Source organism: Triticum dicoccoides, chromosome 2A (assembly GCF_002162155.2).
Source record: "Triticum dicoccoides isolate Atlit2015 ecotype Zavitan chromosome 2A, WEW_v2.0, whole genome shotgun sequence".
NCBI lineage: Eukaryota > Viridiplantae > Streptophyta > Magnoliopsida > Poales > Poaceae > Triticum > Triticum dicoccoides.
The window spans coordinates 364,925,423-364,944,837 of record NC_041382.1 but is presented as its reverse complement, the minus strand read 5'-3'; the positions used below and the strand labels follow the sequence as shown (position 1 = coordinate 364,944,837).

Genomic DNA, 19,415 nt, shown 5'->3' with positions numbered 1-19,415 from the left:
ATGATGAAGTCGATCGTGCCGTCGTTCGGCTCCTGACGGTGTCAGCGGCGGCAGTACTGCGCCCTGCTACTATTGCAGGGTGACCACTTGGTCGTGGTGTGGTACGCTTGATCGCCAGTGCCTCCGTCGGGTGCAGTGGCTTGGTCAACCCGTTCCGGAGGGGGTGCACGCACGGCGGCCGCACCCGTGGTGGGAGTGGCCAGAGGGCGGCGATTCGCCTCGGTCCGGGCGTCGTCACTGTGGTTGTGCCCGTCGGCAGGGGAAAGGGGCGCACATGGAGTAACCCCTTCGCCCGTACCTTCGGGAGTGTGGTCGTTAGGGTGTTGTTGATGCTGCTCTCCACTGACACCTCCTGCTCCTGCGTCGGCCGCGGGGGAAGTGGTGACGGTGCCGCCTACTCTGACTAGTCCCCCAGCAGCGTCCGCGTCCTTGTGTGCATCCGCACCCACCGCAGTGTTGGAGGCCGCGGGCAGTGGAGGCTTCGAGGTGGATGGGTGAGTTGAAGGACCGGGTTTCTTCTTGGGCGCCATGGTCGATGGTGTCGTCGAAGATGAAGATGGTGATGAAGTCGACACGCTGCACACGCCTTCAGGTTCGTACAAGTGTGCCCCCTACCTAGCGCACCAAAGATGTCGCAGGAAACCACGACCACCTATGGGACCAGGAGGCCCCTTTGCTGGTTCGGCTGGGGGGCAACGCGTTGCGCAAAGAGTAGACGAGCATGGGGCAGCACAGCAAAGATCACACAGGCAATTTTACCCAGGTTTGGGCCGCCGCGAGGCGTAAAACCCTACTCCTGCTTTGGTGGATTGATGGTGGAAAGGTGATGGCGGAGTGTATTACACTTGCCCGGCAGGGTAGCCTCGAGGCAGCAGTGGCTACGTGCGTACGGGGGTGTGAGTTATCCAACCTTCTAACCCTTTCTATGGTTGCCGTGGGCCTCCTTCTATAGATCAAGGGGTTACCACAGTGGCAAAGTAGTCATTATGCACTGATAAGATAGCAAACAGTGCTATCATATCTAACTCTGTGGCCTGACAGGGCACATTAAATGCGCCACTAAATGTCACACTGTTGGTTGCCCGGCAAGGCTTGTTGCGCTATCTTGCCAGCTCCGCGCCTGCACGCTTGACACATTGCAGGACGGGTGTCATCTGAGGGTTTCTCCTATAGAAACTGGTTGCCATGTGGTGAATGGCTGCCACTTAGTCACCTTGCGGCTTGACACCGCACTGATCGACGACGTGGGTCGTGGTAGAGTGGTTGGTGAGGTGGTTTTGCTTCCGTGAGCCCCGACATGACCTGTCTTGGTGCTTTGGTTGTCTATTTCTGGAGGTGGCCTCACCCCTTGCCGGGCTCGCCTACCTGGCAGGGGAGGCTTTTCTTGATAATTTCTTGTTTCTCTGGTTTTGATATTGGTCCCTCTGATCTGCATGTTGGTCCTTTGAATCTCTAGGGTCCTTGCACCCTGATCTAGGCTAGTGCTCCAATCTTGTCCCCGTGCATGTGCACAGTCTGGGCAATAGACCCGCGGTTTGTTGCAGCGAGATGTGGTTCCTATTTCCGTTTGCCACCTCCTACTTGGACAACCTTGGCAATTCGACTGCGGCGTCATCCACAATGGGAGAACCAATCACTATAGCTTCAAGATGAAGGGAAAGGAGTATGTGCTATGACCTATGTCACCAAGTCAAGTGATTGTCGACAAGCAAGCAATCACCCATCATGGAGATAATAGTGAGAGAGTGAGCCACCCAAAAGGGAGTGTGAGCCACAAGCCCAAAACGAGTGCCTCGACGATGAGCTACAAGAAAAACTTAGTGTTATTCGCTACCAAAAGTGAGATGAGAGAAGTGTGTGAGAACCCATCAAGTGTTATCCACTATGTCCTATTGTGCAAGGACGAGGCTACTAAAACTAACACCTCTCACCATCTACCTTTAGTGTTATCTTCTCTATTTCAGGAATTCAAGGACATATTACCCAACGAGCTACCTCCAGGTCCACCTCCACTCCGCGGCATCGAACACCGAATCGACCACATTCCCGGCGCACTGGTACCGAACAAGGCACCCTACCGGGTCAACCCCGAAGAAACCAAGGAAATACAATGGCAAGTACAAAAACTCATTGACAATGGACATGTACGCGAAAGCTTGAGTCCTTGTGCCGTACCGGTCATACTAGTGCCTAAGAAAGATGATATTTTTCGCATGTGTTCCCATTGTAGACCCATCAATGCTATCACCATTCGTCATAGATATCCTATTCCATGCCTTGATGACATGCTAGATGGACTTAGTGGAGCCATAGTTTTCTCTAAAATTGATCTAAAGTGGCTACTATCAAATACATATACAAGAAGGTGATGAATGGAAAACCGCTTTCAAAACCAAGTTTGGATTATATGAATGGCTAGTTATGCCTATGGGTTTATCCGAAGAACCCGATACATTTATGCGTGTGATGCATTTTGTTCTTCGCCCCTACATTGGCGTATTTGTTGTGGTCTACTTTGACGACATTCTTGTGTTTAGCAAATCTCTCAAAGATCATGTCACCCATCTTAGAACCATTTTGCAAACTCTTAGAAAAGAGCGACTTTATGCTAATATGGACAAATGCCTTTTTGGTGTTGATAAGTTGGTTTTCTTGGGTTTCGTTGTGTCTTCTAAGGGTGTTCATGTCGATGAACCTAAAATTGATGCTATTAAAACTTGGCCAGAACCAACCAACTTGCAACAAGTGTGAAGTTTACTTGGCTTAGCCGGCTTCTATCATAGATTCGTTAAGGATTTTAGCACCATTGCATCTCCTTTGCATGCATTGAGTAAGAAAAATGCACCATTTGTTTGGGGGCCATCCAAGATACTGCATTTAATGAGCTTAAGAATTTACTTACACATGCTCATTTGCTTGCTTTGCCCAATTTTGACAAAACTTTTGAAGTTCATTGCGATGCTAGTGGCAATGGTATAGGAGGTGAGTTAATGCAAGAGAAGCACCCAATTGATTATTTTAGTGAAAAACATTCTAGTGTGCAACTCAATTATCCCATCGATGACAAAGAGCTATATGCCTTAGTGCGAGTTTTGCATGAGTGGGAACATTATATTCACCCTCATGAATTTGTCATCCATAGGATCATGAAACGCTTAGGTACCTTAAGGGTCAAACTAAATTGAATAAGCGTCATGCCAAGTGGAGTGAGTTCACAGAGTCATTCCCTTATGTCATCAAATACACAAAAGGTAAGGAAAATGTTGTGGCGGATGCTCTTTCCTGCAAATGCATGCTTGTTACTAAACTTGAATTCAATGTCATTGGCTTTGACCACATAAAAGACTTGTATGCGCATCATCCTACTATTGCTATTCCTTATGCCAAATGTTTGATGCATACATCTTGGGAGCGATATTACATCAAGGATGACTATCTAATGAGAGCTAACAAACTATGTATACCCGAGTCTTCTCTATGTTTGTTACTTTTGCAAGAAGCTCATGGAGGAGGACTTATGGAACACTTTGGACGCAACAAGACATTTGCTACGCCCTCCAAGAACTACTTTTCGCCCAAGATATTCCGCAACGTCTCCCGCTACACCAACCGATGCTCAACATGTCGCAAAGCTAAGTCTAAAGCTGAATCCCATGGTCTCTATATGCCACTTCCTATTCCATATCAGCCATGGGAAGATATTAGTATGGACTTTGTGCTTGGTTTGCCTAGAACTCAAAATGGAAAGGATTTTGTGTTTGTTGTTGTCAATCGTTTCTCTAAGATGGCACATTTTATCCCATGCAACAAGATAGACGATGCTTCACATGTTGCAAACCTCTTTTGTAGGGAAATCTTGCATCTACACGGAGTGACAAATACTAATATTTCGGACCGCGGCATCAAGTTCCTAAGCTACTTTTGGAAGACGCTATGCTCCAAACTCGGAATCAATCTCTTGTTCTCTTCAGCACACCATCCACAAACTGGCAGCCAAACGGAGGTCACGAACTGAGCGCTATCTACCCTCCTACGTGTGTTGACAAAGAAGAACATCAAGGAGTGCGAAGAGTACTTACCCATCACTGAGTACACCTACAATCACGCAAGGCACTCGACCGGCACACCCTTCGAGGTCATCGACGGCTTCAATATGTTGTCCCCATTGGACATTCTACCTCTGCCACTACAAGAGCGCATCAACATGGACGCGAGCGCTAGAGCAAGCTATCTCAAGAAGGTACATGAAGATACAAGGCACACCATTGAGCGCCAAGTACGACGCATCGTGACCAAGATCAATGCTAACAAGAACCCCATGATATTCAACAACGAAGATCTTGTGTGGCTACACCTTCGCAAGGACCGCCTCCCCAATGAACGCAAGTCCAAGCTTCTACCTCGAGCCGACAAACCCTTCAATGTGCTAGCACGCTACAACCACAATGCATACAAGATCGACCTACCACGACAAGTACACTGTGAGCGACATCTTCAACATCAAAGATATCTCTCCCTACCATAGTGATGAGGCTTTCGATCCGAGGTGGGATCTTTCCCAAGGGGGAGATGGCGTGGAGCATTCTGCTGTCATCCCCATGGACCTACTGTCGTCTCACCAAGTGCCAAGTGGACCGATACGAGCACGTGCTAGAGCTCTTGAGAATGAGGTGACATCTCTCCTTAGTGATATTCCATATGATCCTCTTGAGACATGGCTACTACCTAAGTCTGGAATGTTGTCCATGATCAGGTACCAAGAAGACCCTCTTGAAGATGCACATGAAGATGGACAAGTCTACGAGTTCATGGATGAAGAGAACCAACGAAAGGAACCAAGAACTGCTCCCAGGACTCGGACATCCGGCCAGGACCCTGGACATCCGTCCCCTAGAAGTGTCACCAGTAGCTGCCCAGCCATCGAGCTATAGGGCCCTAACATCCGGCCCGCCACGAGCCCGGTGATGAGGACATGACTACCTTGGATATGACCAAAAATATTGCATATATGCATATTTGTCAGGTGATTTCTAGTGCAAACTATTCAATAATCTATTTATGTTATCCAGAACAAAAATACTTCACACACTTTTGTGTTTTGTCTAATTGCAGGTGTATGGGACATTTGTACAATCCACATATGAAGATAAGGAAGAAAGAGATGTTTATTTGCTGTCCAAAAAGTTCTCTCACGTCACTTTTGGCCCAAGAGAAGATAGAGTCCAAGTCTCTCACGTTATGGATTCAGATTCGGACTGCACAGACACACCTGACTCAAAACGCACACAAATTTTTCATACGGACTCCGAATTGGGTGATTCTTTTTTTGTTGGAAACTAGATTTCGTGCACTTTCCAACCCAATTGGAATCACCTTCAAATTCGTCCGGAGCGTTGAGTTGTGGACGAAACAATCTGATGGTGCAGCAGAATCCGAGTCAAACTACAAGTCCAAAGGTGTTACATCACCTCCACTTGGGCCCATTGGCCTTGTACGACCTAGATTTAGTTTTAGGCTGCGTTGGGACGTCCTCCCACCTCCTTGGCCTCCACCCCTTGCTCCTATATAAGTAGATCCATCTAGTAGCTTTTCCTTGGGATTTGTTTAGTTAAAAGTTAGCCATTGCAACTTCGTGTACTTCGTTTGTGTCCAACGACCAGACCAAGACCGCTTCCGGATCCCCACCATTATCAATACCTCATATATATTTGCAATATTCAGATTTCTTTATCATATTCTTGCTCGTTCTTCGATTGCTTGCAGGAATAGACCTTCGTGGTCAGGCTGACCGTGCTTCCGGCATCGTCAGTAACCTCAGGAGATTGGTTTAGCGATTGCTAAGGCGCAACGTCGTGCACGTTTGTAGTCGGATCGTCAAAGTCGTCTCCACCAAATCGATAGTTATCATCTCATCGAAAGATCGGGACACCCCGCCTCTATCAAGTGGTATCAGTTTTCAGGTTGCTCGGTGAGAATTTCCAGTTTTTCCTAGATTAGATTTTTTTTCTTACCTATTGTCCAAAAAAAAGCCACAAAAAAAAGTTAGATCTGTTCATCCTTTATCCAAGCCAGTCTGAGCCTTTGCAATTTTCTATTCATTGCTTGCATAGTTGAATTATCGGTTGCATCGTCGTGTCAGTTGCTGGTCTTAGTGTCTAGTTCCTTTAGAGTTTCGAGTTCTGTTCACATTAGTCACGCCGCCGCTGCATCATTATCCCTTCCGCCGTCCACCATCCCATCTATTAATTTCCACCACGTGCTACGCACTGTTCATTGTCATAATCATAGTTGAGGTCATTCACATCTTCGCCTAATCCAATCTCCATCTTATCTAGTTTGTCTTGGAAAGAGGGAGAAAAAAAAGAGAGAGGAAAAAAAAGAGAAAAAAGGAAAGAAAAAAAAAGAAAAAGAGAGAGAAGAAAAAGAAAAAAAAGCGTGAGAAAAAAAGGAGAGAAAAAAATCGAATCTATCTAGAATCAATCTCGTACCTGAATTCGGATTGGAATCTGTTTTGCGCACTGTTCAGTAAAACAGGTGTATCTTCCTCATACGAAGTCCGTTTTGGCTCCGTGAGTACTCAAATTGAAGCTAGCGATGAGCCGCATCTAAATAGTTGCAGAAGCTAGTTCAATATTTGACACCTCAAAATCGGCTTCTAATAGGTCTTTTTGCCCTCTGAAGTTCGTGAACATAGCTTGTTCCAATTTTTCAGGCCAGTTTTAGAATTCTTTGACTCCTCATATCAACTCGGAATTGAGTGATTCTTTTTGCATTGGAAAGCTTGAGTTAGTAGCATTCTTTGAAAGAATTTATCAGAAAATTGTCTCAAACTTTTCAAGAGGAAAGTTGGAGAGAGAGTTGTTGTATATCATGCTTGGCAGTTGTTTTTCATCATTATCTTCACTGCCGTTGTGATCTTCACTTATATCTTGCTGTCAAGAGCTACTTAGTATCCTTCATTGATGCTAGTTTTGCTACGCCGTGACCTCATTAGTGTTCTAGGCTCGCGTCTCTAGTCCGGTCTAGCCTAGGACCAGCACAGTACCGTCGTTGAGCGTTTATTCAACATTGCATCTTTGAATTGATTATTGGTAATCTTTTGCTACCATATATAGCCAACCCAGCTCCACATATTTCTACACCGTGTATACGTACGCTCTCCTGGCAATCGCTTTACTCAATATTCGGAGTTACTTGACACCGCTGGTTGCCGATCACAGTCTGCTGCATGGTAAGAACTTGTAAGACATTGATATTTGCTTTACTGTGAGCGTTTTACCACCACATCCTAGTAGTTATAGGAACATTATTTTTGGGTTTTGTTTCTTGTTCTACTAATCATGACAGGATCCAGAGTCAATTCATGGGCTTTGTCGATCGCGGGAGACGTGCCACCACCTTTGCAAATACCACAACCGTCACGAGAGGTGCACAAACATCCAAATGCACATGATCAGGTTAATGTATCTATACCACCATTTAATGGCCGTTTTAAACCTGCTTTATATATTGAATGGGAGTTCGACATAAAAAATATATTTGCTTCCCATAATTTCAATGAACATAAAAAGGTTAAGGTTGCGGTTGGTTCTTTCACTGGTTATGCTTTGGTTTGGTGGAGTGAATATTGTCGGTTACACCCTGATTATATACCTACTACTTGGGATGATTTGAAACTTGACATGCGACATACTTTCGTCCCTGCTTATTATACTCGTGACATGATTAAGAAGTTGCAACACTTAAAACAAGGTAGTGAAACTGTAACAAAATATTATGATGATTTACAAACTACCTTGTTGCATTCCTCTTTAGAAGAAAGTGAAGATGATTTTATGGATAGATTTTGGGGAGGATTAAACCGTGATATTCAAGAGATACTAATTCATGAAGAGTGTTATCCTATGGACCATTTGTTTCATCTTGCTTGCAAAGCTGAACAGGAAATAAAACGACGTGTTGGCCACGAGGAGAACAAACGCACGGTGCACATTCCAAGAGTTGATATGATTGTTCCTTCAACTACTAGGCATACTATGACAACCACATCCGTTGTTGTCAGGACTACATCACCTCCACCATGTGACACATCGCCCCCGAGAGTGGCTACATCATCTGAGTTGATCATAAGAGGTAACGACAAAGGTACTGATCTTCCATCTCTACATGAGAATGATGAATGCCTTGTCAATTTGAATGCACCATCTGATGAGCTACCCACTACTTTGATCACACCACCTATTTTAGAGGACTACGTTGATAATTTGACTTTGCCATGTGATCAAACAACTGAAATACCAACAATTTTGAGTGCACCCATTGAATTAACTATTGATGCAAAAGAACCAATGTTTAATCATTTTGATATGACCTCTAATCTTGGTGATGATTCTGTGTTGAATGACTTATTGCATGTTTGCTTATTTAAACATGTTGTAGCATGTAAATTTGATGCAAGTAAGGTTTATTCACCAATGTTGGGATGGTTTAATGATGAACATTGTCAATCTTTTGAAATGAATAAGAGCTTCACTTATATGTGCAAACTGAGTTGCAATATTTTCATGCCTTCTACTTCTTGTGCTAATTTTTTGGCTTTAGATTTTATAAACTATGCAAGTTACTCATCTATTCATGTGTCATATATGCAAAAATCAAGGGAAGTAAAAATGGATGACATATACATATACAACATGTACACCTTGTCTCTTTTGTTAGCCACATTTCAGATTAAGCAATGCCGAGGACGGCTTTATTTTCAAGAAGGGGAGGATGATGAGGACATGACTACCTTGGATATGACCAAAAATATTGCATATATGCATATTTGTCAGGTGATTTCTAGTGCAAACTATTCAATAATCTATTTATGTTATCCAGAACAAAAATACTTCACACACTTTTGTGTTTTGTCTAATTGCAGGTGTATGGGACATTTGTACAATCCACATATGAAGATAAGGAAGAAATAGATGTTTATTTGCTGTCCAAAAAGTTCTCTCACGTCACTTTTGGCCCAAGAGAAGATAGAGTCCAAGTCTCTCACGTTCTGGATTCAGATTCGGACTGCACAGACACACCTGACTCAAAACGCACACAAATTTTTCATACGGACTCCGAATTGGGTGATTCTTTTTTTGTTGGAAACTAGATTTTGTGCACTTTCCAACCCAATTGGACTCACCTTCAAATTCGTCCGGAGCGTTGAGTTGTGGACGAAACAATCTGATGCTGCAGCAGAATCCGAGTCAAACTACAAGTCCAAAGGTGTTACATCACCTCCACTTGGGCCCATTGGCCTTGTACGACCTAGATTTAGTTTTAGGCTGCCTTGGGACGTCCTCCCACCTCCTTGGCCTCCACCCCTTGCTCCTATATAAGTAGATCCATCTAGTAGCTTTTCCTTGGGATTTGTTTAGTTAAAAGTTAGCCATTGCAACTTCGTGTACTTCGTTTGTGTCCAACGACCAGACCAAGACCGCTTCCGGATCCCCACCATTATCAATACCTCATATATATTTGCAATATTCAGATTGCTTTATCATATTCTTGCTCGTTCTTCGATTGCTTGCAGGAATAGACCTTCGTGGTCAGGCTGACCGTGCTTCCGGCATCGTCAGTAACCTCAGGAGATTGGTTTAGCGATTGCTAAGGCGCAACGTCGTGCACGTTTGTAGTCGGATCGTCAAAGTCGTCTCCACCAAATCGATAGTTATCATCTCATCGAAAGATCGGGACACCCCGCCTCTATCACCCGGACATCCGGCCACCACCCCGGAAATCCAGACCACGCCTATCCAGGGAGCACCCGAAATGGACCCTGCCAGCCCGGACATCCGGCTCCTCATGAAGGCCCGGACATCCAGCCTGACACCAGGACGTCCGGCTTCTCATGTATGCGCACGGTGAAAGGGCCGAAGCCCATGTACCCCTTCGCCCCCCATAGAACTATATATACTACTCCCCCTCCACTGTTTTGGGGTCAGCAATGGTTTAGCTCATTTGAGAGATAGATCATTGCTCATCCACTTGATACATACTCCTTCGGAGACCGAGGCCTCCACGGGGAAGATCCCAAGTTGATTCAAGACCCCACAAGGGAAGATCCCCTCGTGGATTCAAGACCCCGTCTCCGGATCGAGAAGAACTGCCGCCTCTTATATCGTCCTTTGTTGCATTTGAATCTTGCGTCACTCTTATTGTTCATGGATCTAGCACATGTGTGATTGTTCTCGTTGACTTGAGTGTCTCTCTCATGATTTCTCTCATGTTTCCCCTGGTGTTCTTCGTGGGATTTCCTCCAAATCGTGAAAGATCGGCCTTAGGGTTTCCACCCTACATCGCATACTCATTTCATTCTTGCTTCATATGGAATTGATGTCTGCAAGTTGTTCTGAGCATATAAGCTGACCTTAGTTGGTACGCCTGAGCTGAGCTCATGTTCATGAATCATGAGTGCATTTTTGTTTTGCTACCACAGGGTCCTGTTCAACCAACCCTCACTGGGAATTGTTCATCCACAACCAACCAATCGGCTCCGCTCACCACGTCTCAACTCATTCTATGTGTCGTGCACACGATAGCAACGGTCACTGTTCATCGAGAGGCAACCCAACACCGGCTGGCTACGTCTCGCATGGGTGCTCGATCAGCTTCAATAAGCAGATCGATCGCTCGGGTTCAGTTAGCAGTAGGAGTGAAGGAATCGCTCGGGTTTAGTCAGCAGCGAATGAATTGCTCGGGTTCAGTTAACAACCAAGGGATGGACCGCTCGGGTTTAGCAATGTAGCTACTACGATGGCTCGGGTTCAGTTAGTGCCAACGCCTCACACACACGCATAGGAGAGGGAAACGCGCAAACCACAGTGCATCGCTCGGTCCCGACCACCCATCGTAACCGGAGAGTCCCCGATATTTTCCTCGCCCTCGCTTCTACCATGATTTTTTCCATGAAGGCCCAAAGAATGTCATGCAGGTGCGTCTCCGGCCCGCCTAGGATGAAAATCCCATTTTTGTCATAGAAGTACGCACATCTATGATGATATGTGTGTTGTCACAATTATCGTCATAGAAGTGTCATAAGCATTACACAAAAAAAAATTTGTTTGGGCCATAATGTCACGGATGTGTCGTTTTTTGAAGTGGGTGCTACAACGACGAGGGCCCATGCACACAGGGTTTGGAGGCCGTGCGCACAGGGGTGGACGTCTCGGTTACAAAAGCCTCCTAGGAGGCCCGTGGACACGGTGTCTGGATGGCCCACGCGCACGGGGTCGCCTGCGACCTGCTGTCTTCATCTTCTTGGACTCCTACTCCTTCCTTGTGGCCTTGGGGTGCTTATCCTACTCCTTTGGGGTGTCCCTTAGCTACTTGGTGGCGTTTGTCTTCGCACCTAACGACACATAGCATGTTTTGGTGAGTAGCATCCAATTTCCATTTATATCCATATCAATCTCGAGTAGGAGTGAGCTCACCTCAATTTCGATGGCGAGTGCTCGAGCTCTTGTCATAGGTCCATGTGGTTCTTGATGTGTTGGTGTAGAGTCCATGGGGATGATGGAAGGATGCTTCGCATCACACGGGAGCTGCACTGCAGCCTTAGTGTTTTCCCTAATTTCTTTTGGTATGTGAGGTCGATTTGATATTCACATATATGCTGAAATTTTGACAAGAACCAACACTATTTGAGACGGTCCCTCAAACGGCCCGCACTAGTTGACGAAGTACCACAAATTATTATGCATCTGCGAGGCCATAAGTACTCATACCCCAAAATAATTATGAATCCTATTAATTGATTCATTACCTTTTGCGCTTGCTATATGTTTGGTTGCAAAAAAGAGTTGCATCTGGTATTTAAATCTCTCTGCAGGTTTATACAGGTGCTACTCATACTGTGCAGCCACCTAGAATTGGGATTTTAGCCAGCAAGTTCATTTTCAATCTTTTGGATTTTTCACTTTTAAACATTCAATATTGTTTGGTAAAAGTAATACAAACTCATGGTGATCCCGTTTGCTTTGATCTAAATTAGCTTTGTTTATTATTGAGTTGGTCTTGATATTAACCTCAACAATGGTTATTCTCTCTATTAGATTATACAAAAATTTAAGAAATTGTAGTATTTGGCAACAATACCCTTATGGACTCGGTTAAGCGCGACTCATATGAAGACAAGATGACAAACAACTCATATCAAACCGCGCGGCTCACTGAACCATACATGTTGCATGCCCACGACCGATGCAGCGGCAACATTCCCGGGGATGTAGTGTGGAGGACGGCGGCGGTGAGCATGTCACTGCATGGAGAAGTCCAACTCCCTGGTGTTCCAACGACAGATATTGCTAAACTATCTAAAGCTTTAGATGTAATACATGCTCTGAACTTTACTTCACAAGCATGCTTTCAGAAAATTGAAGTGAAATTGTCTCAATTCCTGATGATTGTACCTCGGCAACCAAGCAAGCACTAATAGATCCACTAAGCACAATTTTCTAGCACTGGATCGGACCACATGGTTTCTTGTGTAGATACATACTCAGTTTGTTCTTGCTTTGTATGTAATTGTTGTCTGTAACTTGTTATAAGTATATAAGCTGACCTCAGTTGGTACACCTGAGCTGAGCTCATGCTCATGAATCATGAGTGCATTTTTTTTACTACCACGGGGTCCTGTTCATCCAACCCTCACCAGGAACTATTCATCCAAAATCAACCAACCGGTTCGACTCACCACGTCTCGACTCATTCTACATACTGCGTGCACGGTAGCAATGGTCATTGTTCATCGAGAGGCAACCGAACACTAGCTGGATACGTCTCGCATAGGGGCTCGATCGGATTTAGTAAACATATCGATCTCTCGGGTTCGGTTAGCAGCAGCAGTGAAGGAATCGCTCGGGTTCAGTTAACAGCCAAGGGACCGATCTCTTGGGTTCAGTAACATAGCTAGTGCAATCGCTCGAGTTCAGTTAGAGCCAACGCCTCGCACACACGTGCGTATGAGTGAGAAACCTGCAAACCAAAGTGCATAGCTCAGCTCCGACCAGCCACCGTAACCGGGAACTCCCCGATATTTTCCTCGCCCTCGCTTCTACCACGATTTCTCCATCATGGACAGCCGAAAGAATGTCATGCAGGTGCGTCTCCGGCCCGCCCCGGATGAAAAGCCCATTTTCTATCATGATTTTTTGTCATAGAAGTAGGAACCCACCAAATCTGTGATCATACGTGTTTTCTCACAATTATCGTCATAGAAGTGCCATAAGCATGATGGAAATTTTTTTGTTCGGGCCATAATGTCACAAATGTGTCTTTTTTACAAGTGGATGCTACAGCGGCGAGGTCCCATGCACACGAGGTCTGTAGGCCATGCGCACGGGGGTGTGCGTCTCTGTTACAGAAGCCTCTTGGTAGGCCCGTGGGCATGGTGTCTGGAAGGCTCGTGCGCACAGGGTCGCCTGGGAACAGTTGTCTTCATCTTCTTGGACTCCTTCTCCTTCCTCGTGGCGTTGGGGTGCTTCTCCTACTCCTTTGGGGTGTCCCTTAGCTGCTTGGTGGCATTGCTCTTTCTACCTAATGACACATAACATGTTTTGGTGAGGTAGCATCCAAGTTCCATTTATATCCATATCGATCTCGAGTAGGAGTGAGTTCACCTCGGTTTTGTATGGCGCGTGTTCGAGCTCTTGTTATAGGTCCATGTGGTGCTTTGATGTGTTGGTGTAGAGTCCATGCGGATGATGGAAGGATGCTCCGCATCACATGACAGCCGCATTGCAGCCTTAGTGTTTTTCCTAATTTCTTTTGGTATGTGAGGTTGATTTAATATTCACATATATGTTGAAATTTTGACAAGAACCAACACTATTTGAGACGGTCCCTCAAGCTGCCCGCAGTAGCTGACTAGGTACCACAAATTATTATGCATCTGCGAGGCCATAAGTACTCATACCCCCAAATAATTACTAATCATATTAATTGATTCATGACCTTTTGCGTTTTCTTTATGTTGTTGCATCAGGTATTCTAAATCTCTCTGCATGTTTATACAGGTTCTACTCATACTGTGCAACCACCTAGAATTGGGATTTTAGCCAGCAAGTTCATTTTTAATCTTTTGGATTTTTCACTTGTAAACATTCTATATTATTTGGTAAAAGTAATACAAACTCATGGTGCTCCTATTTGCTCTGATCTAGATTATCTTCGTTCAGTATTGAGTTGATATTGATATTAACCTGAACAATAGTTATTCTCTGTATGAGATGTTGGGGAACGTAGCATGCAATTTCAAAAAAAATCCTACGATCACGCAAGATCTATCTAGGAGATGGATAGCAACGAGACGGGAAGACACGTACCCACGTAGACCGAAAGCGGAAGCGTTAGGTTAATGCGGTTGATGTAGTCGAACGTCTTCATGATCCAACCGATCCAAGTACCGAACGTACGACACCTCCGTGTTCAGCAAATGTTCAGCTCGATGATGTCCCTCGAACTCTTGATCCAGTAGAGGGTCAAGGGAGAGTTCCGACAGCACAACGGCACGGTGATGGTGATGGTGATGTGATCAGCGCAGGGCTTCGCCTAAGCACTACGACGCTATGACCGAAGGAGTAAACTGTGGAGGGGGGAACCGCACACGGCTAAGAGATTTCTTGGTGTGCCTTTGGGGTGCCCCCGCCCCTGTATATAGAGGGGGGAGGAGGAGGCCAGTGGCCAGGAGGGGCGTGCCATGGGGGGGAGTCCTACTTGGACTCCTAGTCCAAGTAGGATTCACCCCCCCTTTCCTTTCTCCACCGGAGGGAATAGGAAGGACAGGGAGAGGGAAAGGGAAGGGGGCGTCGCCCCATTCTCCTTGTCCTATTCGGACTCCCTAGGAGGGGGCATGCGGCCACCCCCCGCGGGCTTCTCTCTCTCTCCCTTTAGGCCCATGTTGGCCGAACACTTCCACGGGGGGTTCTAGTAACCCCTCGGTACTCCGGAAAAATACCCGAAACACTCGGAACCATTCCAATGTCCGAATATAACCTTCCAATATATGAATTTTTACCTCTCAGCCATTTCGAGACTCCTCGCCATGTATGTGATCTCATCCGGGACTCCAAACAAACTTCGGTCACCAAAAACACATAACTCATAATACAAATCGTCATCGAACGTTTAGCATGTGGACCCTACGAGTTCGAGAACTATGTAGACATGACCGAGACACATCTCCGGTCAATAACCACTAGCAGGACCTGGATGCTCATATTGGTTCCTACATATTCAACGAAGATCTTTATTGGTCAAACCGCATAACAACATATGTCATTCCCTTTGTCATCGGTATGTTACTTGCCTGAGATTCGATCGTCGGTATCATCATACCTAGTTCAATCTCGTTACCGGCAAGTCTCTTTACTCGTTACGTAGTGCATCATCCCGTACCTAACTCACTAGTCACATTGCTTGCAAGGCTTATAGTGATGTGCATTACCGAGAGGGCCCAAAGATACCTCTCCGATACTCGGAGTAACAAATCCTAATCTCGATCTATGCCAACCCAACAAACACCTTCGGAGACACCTGTAGAGCATCTTTATAATCACCCACTTACGTTGTGACGTTTGATAGCACACAAGGTGTTCCTCCGGTATTTGGGACTTGCATAATCTCATAGTCAAAGGAATATGTATAAATCATGAAGAAAGCAATAGCAATAAAACTAAATGATCATAATGCTAGGATAACGGATGGGTCTTGTCCATCACATCATCCTCTAATGATGTGATCCCGTTCATCAAATGACAACACGTGTCTATGGTCAGGAAACTTAACCATCTTTGATTAACGAGCTAGTCAAGTAGAGGCATAGTCGGGACACTTTGTTTGTCTATGTATTCACACATGTACTAAGTTTCCGGTTAATACAATTCTTGCATGAATAATAAACATTTATCATGATATAAGGAAATATAAATAACAACTTTATTATTGCCTCTTGGGCATATTTCCTTCAGTCTCCCACTTACACTAGAGTCAATAATCTAGATATAGTAATGATTCTAACACCCATAGAGTCTTGGTGCTGATCATGTTTTGCTCGTGGAAGAGGCTTAGTCAACGAGTCTGCAACATTCGGATCCGTATGTATTTTGCAAATATCTATGTCTCCCTCCTTGACTTAATCATGGATGGAATTGAAGCAGCTTCACCAAGGTCTTTCATTGAAAAATTCTTATTCAAGTATCCTTTTATGTTATCTAGAAATTCTGTATTATTTCCAATCAACAATATGTCATCCACATATAATATTAGAAATGCTACAGAGCTCCCACTCACTTTCTTGTAAATACAGGCTTCTCCAGAAGTCTGTATAAAACCATATGGTTTGATCACAATATCAAAGCGTATATTCCAACTCCCAGAGGCTTGCACCAGTCCATAAATGGAACACTTGACCTTGCACACTTTGTTAGCACCTTTAGGATCGACCAAACCTTCTGGTTGCATCATATACAACTCTTCTTTAAGATATCCACTAAGGAATGCAGTTTTGACATCCATTTGCCAAATTTCATAATCATAAAATGCGACAATAGCTAACATGATTCGGACAGACTTAAGCATCGCTACGGGTGAGAAGGTCTCATCATTGTCAACTCCTTGAACTTGTCGAAAACCTTTCGCAACAACTCGAGCTTTGTAGACAATAACATCACCGTCAGCGTTAGTTTTCTTATTGAAGATCCATTTATTCTCTATAGCTTGCCGATCATCGGGCAAGTCAACCAAAGTCCACACTTTGTTCTCATACATGGATTCCATTTCAGATTTCTTGGCCTCAAGCCATTTCGCGGAATCTAGGCTCATCGTCGCTTCCTCATAGTTCGTAGGTTCGTCATGGTCTAGTAACATGACTTCCAGAACAAGATTGCCATACCACTCTGGTGTGGATCATACTCTGGTTGACCTATGATGTTCGGTAGTAACTTGATCTGAAGTTTCATGATCATCATTAGCTTCCTCACTAATTGGTGTAGGAATCATTGGAACTGATTTCTATGATGAACTACTTTCCAATTCCAGAGAAGGTACAATTACATCATCAAGTTCTACTTTCCTCCCACTCACTTCTTTCGAGAGAAACTCCTTCTCTAGAAAGGATCCATTCTTAGCAACAAATATCTTGCCTTCGAATCTATGATAGAAGGTGTTGGGGAACGTAGTAATTTCAAAAAAAATCCTACGCACACGCAAGATCATGGTGATGCATAGCAATGAGAGGGAGGAGTATCGTCCACGTACCCTCATAGACCATAAGCGGAAGCGTTATGAGAACGCAGTTGATGTAGTCGAACGTCCTCACGATCCGACCGATCCAAGTACCGAACGCATGGCACCTCCGAGTTTAGCACACGTTCAGCTCGATGACGTCCCACGAACTCCTATCCAACAGAGCTTCACAGGAGAGTTCCATCAGCATGATGGCGTGATGACGGTGATGATGTTGCTACCGACGCAGGGCTTCACCTAAGCACCGCTATGATATGATCGAGGTGGATTATGGTGGAGGGGGCACCACACACGGCTAAGGGATCAATGATCAACTTGTGTGTTCTATGGTGCCCCTGCCCCCGTATATAAAGGGGCAAGGGGGGAGGCCGGCCGACCCTGTAGGGCGCGCCAGGAGGAGTCCTCCTCTGATACGTCTCCAACGTATCTATAATTTTTGATTCCTCCATGCTATGTTATCTACTGTTTTGGGCAATATTGGGCTTTATTATCCACTTTTATATTATTTTTGGGACTAACCTATTAACCGGAGGCCCAGCCCAGATTTGCTGTTTTTTGCCTATTTCAGTGTTTCGAAGAAAAGGAATATCAAATGGAGTCGAAACGGAACAAAATCAACTAGAGAAGTTATTTTTGGAAGGAAAGCTGCCGGATGGACTTGGACCCCACGTCAGGAGCCAAGGGAGGTTCTCACGAGGGTGGGGGGCGCCCCCCTAGGGTGCGCCCCTACCTCGTGGGGCCCCCGAAGCTCCACTGATGTACTTCTTGCACCCATATATACCTACGTATCCTAAAACTTCCAGAACAGATATTAGATTGGGAGTTCCGCTGCTAGAAGCCTTCGTAGCCACCAAAAACCAATCTAGACCCGTTCTGGCACCCTGTCGGAGGGGGCAATCCCTCTCCGGTGGCCATCTTCATCATCCCGGTGCTCTCCATGACGAAGAGGGAGTAGTTCTCCCTCGGGGCTGAGGGTATGTACCAGTAGCTATGTGTTTGATCTCTCTCTCTCGTGTTCTTGCTTTGGCACAATCTTGATGTATCGCGAGCTTTGCTATTATAGTTGGATCTTATGTTGCTCCTCCCCCTCTACTCTCTTGTAATGAATTGAGTTTCCCCTTTGAAGTAATCTTATCGGATTGAGTCTTTAAAGATTTGAGAACACTTGATGTATGTCTTGCCGTGCGTATCTGTGGTGACAATGGGATACCACGTGATTCACTCGATGTATGTTTTAGTGATCAACTTGCGGGTTCCGCCCATGAACCTATGCATAGGGGTTGGCACATGTTTTCGTCGTGATTCTCCGGTAGAAACTTTGGGGCACTCTTTGAGGTCCTTTGTGTTGGTTGAATAGATGAATCTGAGATTGTGTGACGCACATCGTATAATCATACCCACGGATACTTGAGGTGACATTGGACTATCTAGGTGACATTAGGGTTTTGGTTGATTTGTGTCTTAAGGTGTTATTCTAGTACGAACTCTAGGGCTGTTTTGTGACACTTACAGGAATAGCCCAACGGATTGATTGGAAAGAATAACTTTGAGGTGGTTTCGTACCCTACCATAATCTCTTCGTTCGTTCTCCGCTATTAGTGACTTTGGAGTGACTCTTTGTTGCATGTTGAGGGATAGTTATGTGATCCAATTATGTTAGTATTGTTGAGGGAACTTGCACTAGTGAAAGTATGAACCCTAGGCCTTGTTTCCTAGCATTGCAATATCGTTTACGCTCACTTTTATCATTAGTTACCTTGTTGTTTTTAAAATTTCAGATTACAAATACCTTTATCTACCATCCATATTGCACTTGTATCACCATCTCTTCACCGAACTAGTGCACCTATACAATTTACCATTGTATTGGGTGTGTTGGGGACACAAGAGACTCTTGTTATTTGGTTGAAGGGTTGCTTGAGAAAGACCATCTTCATCCTACGCCTCCTACGGATTGATAAACCTTAGGTCATCCACTTGAGCGAAATTTGCTACTGTCCTACAAACCTCTGCACTTGGAGGCCCAACAACATCTACAAGAAGAAGGTTGTGTAGTAGACATCATCCTCCTAGTAGGAGTAGGACTCCCCTCTTTCCTAGGAGTAGGACTCCCCTCTTTCCTACTCCCA

At 45.0% G+C, this 19,415-nt stretch overlaps 1 pseudogene; it reads left to right on the top strand.

The window, feature by feature from the left end:
* The first annotated feature begins 721 nt into the window (after nucleotides 1–721).
* Nucleotides 722–19,415, top strand: part of LOC119357853 — a 96,153-nt pseudogene continuing 77,459 nt past the window's right edge.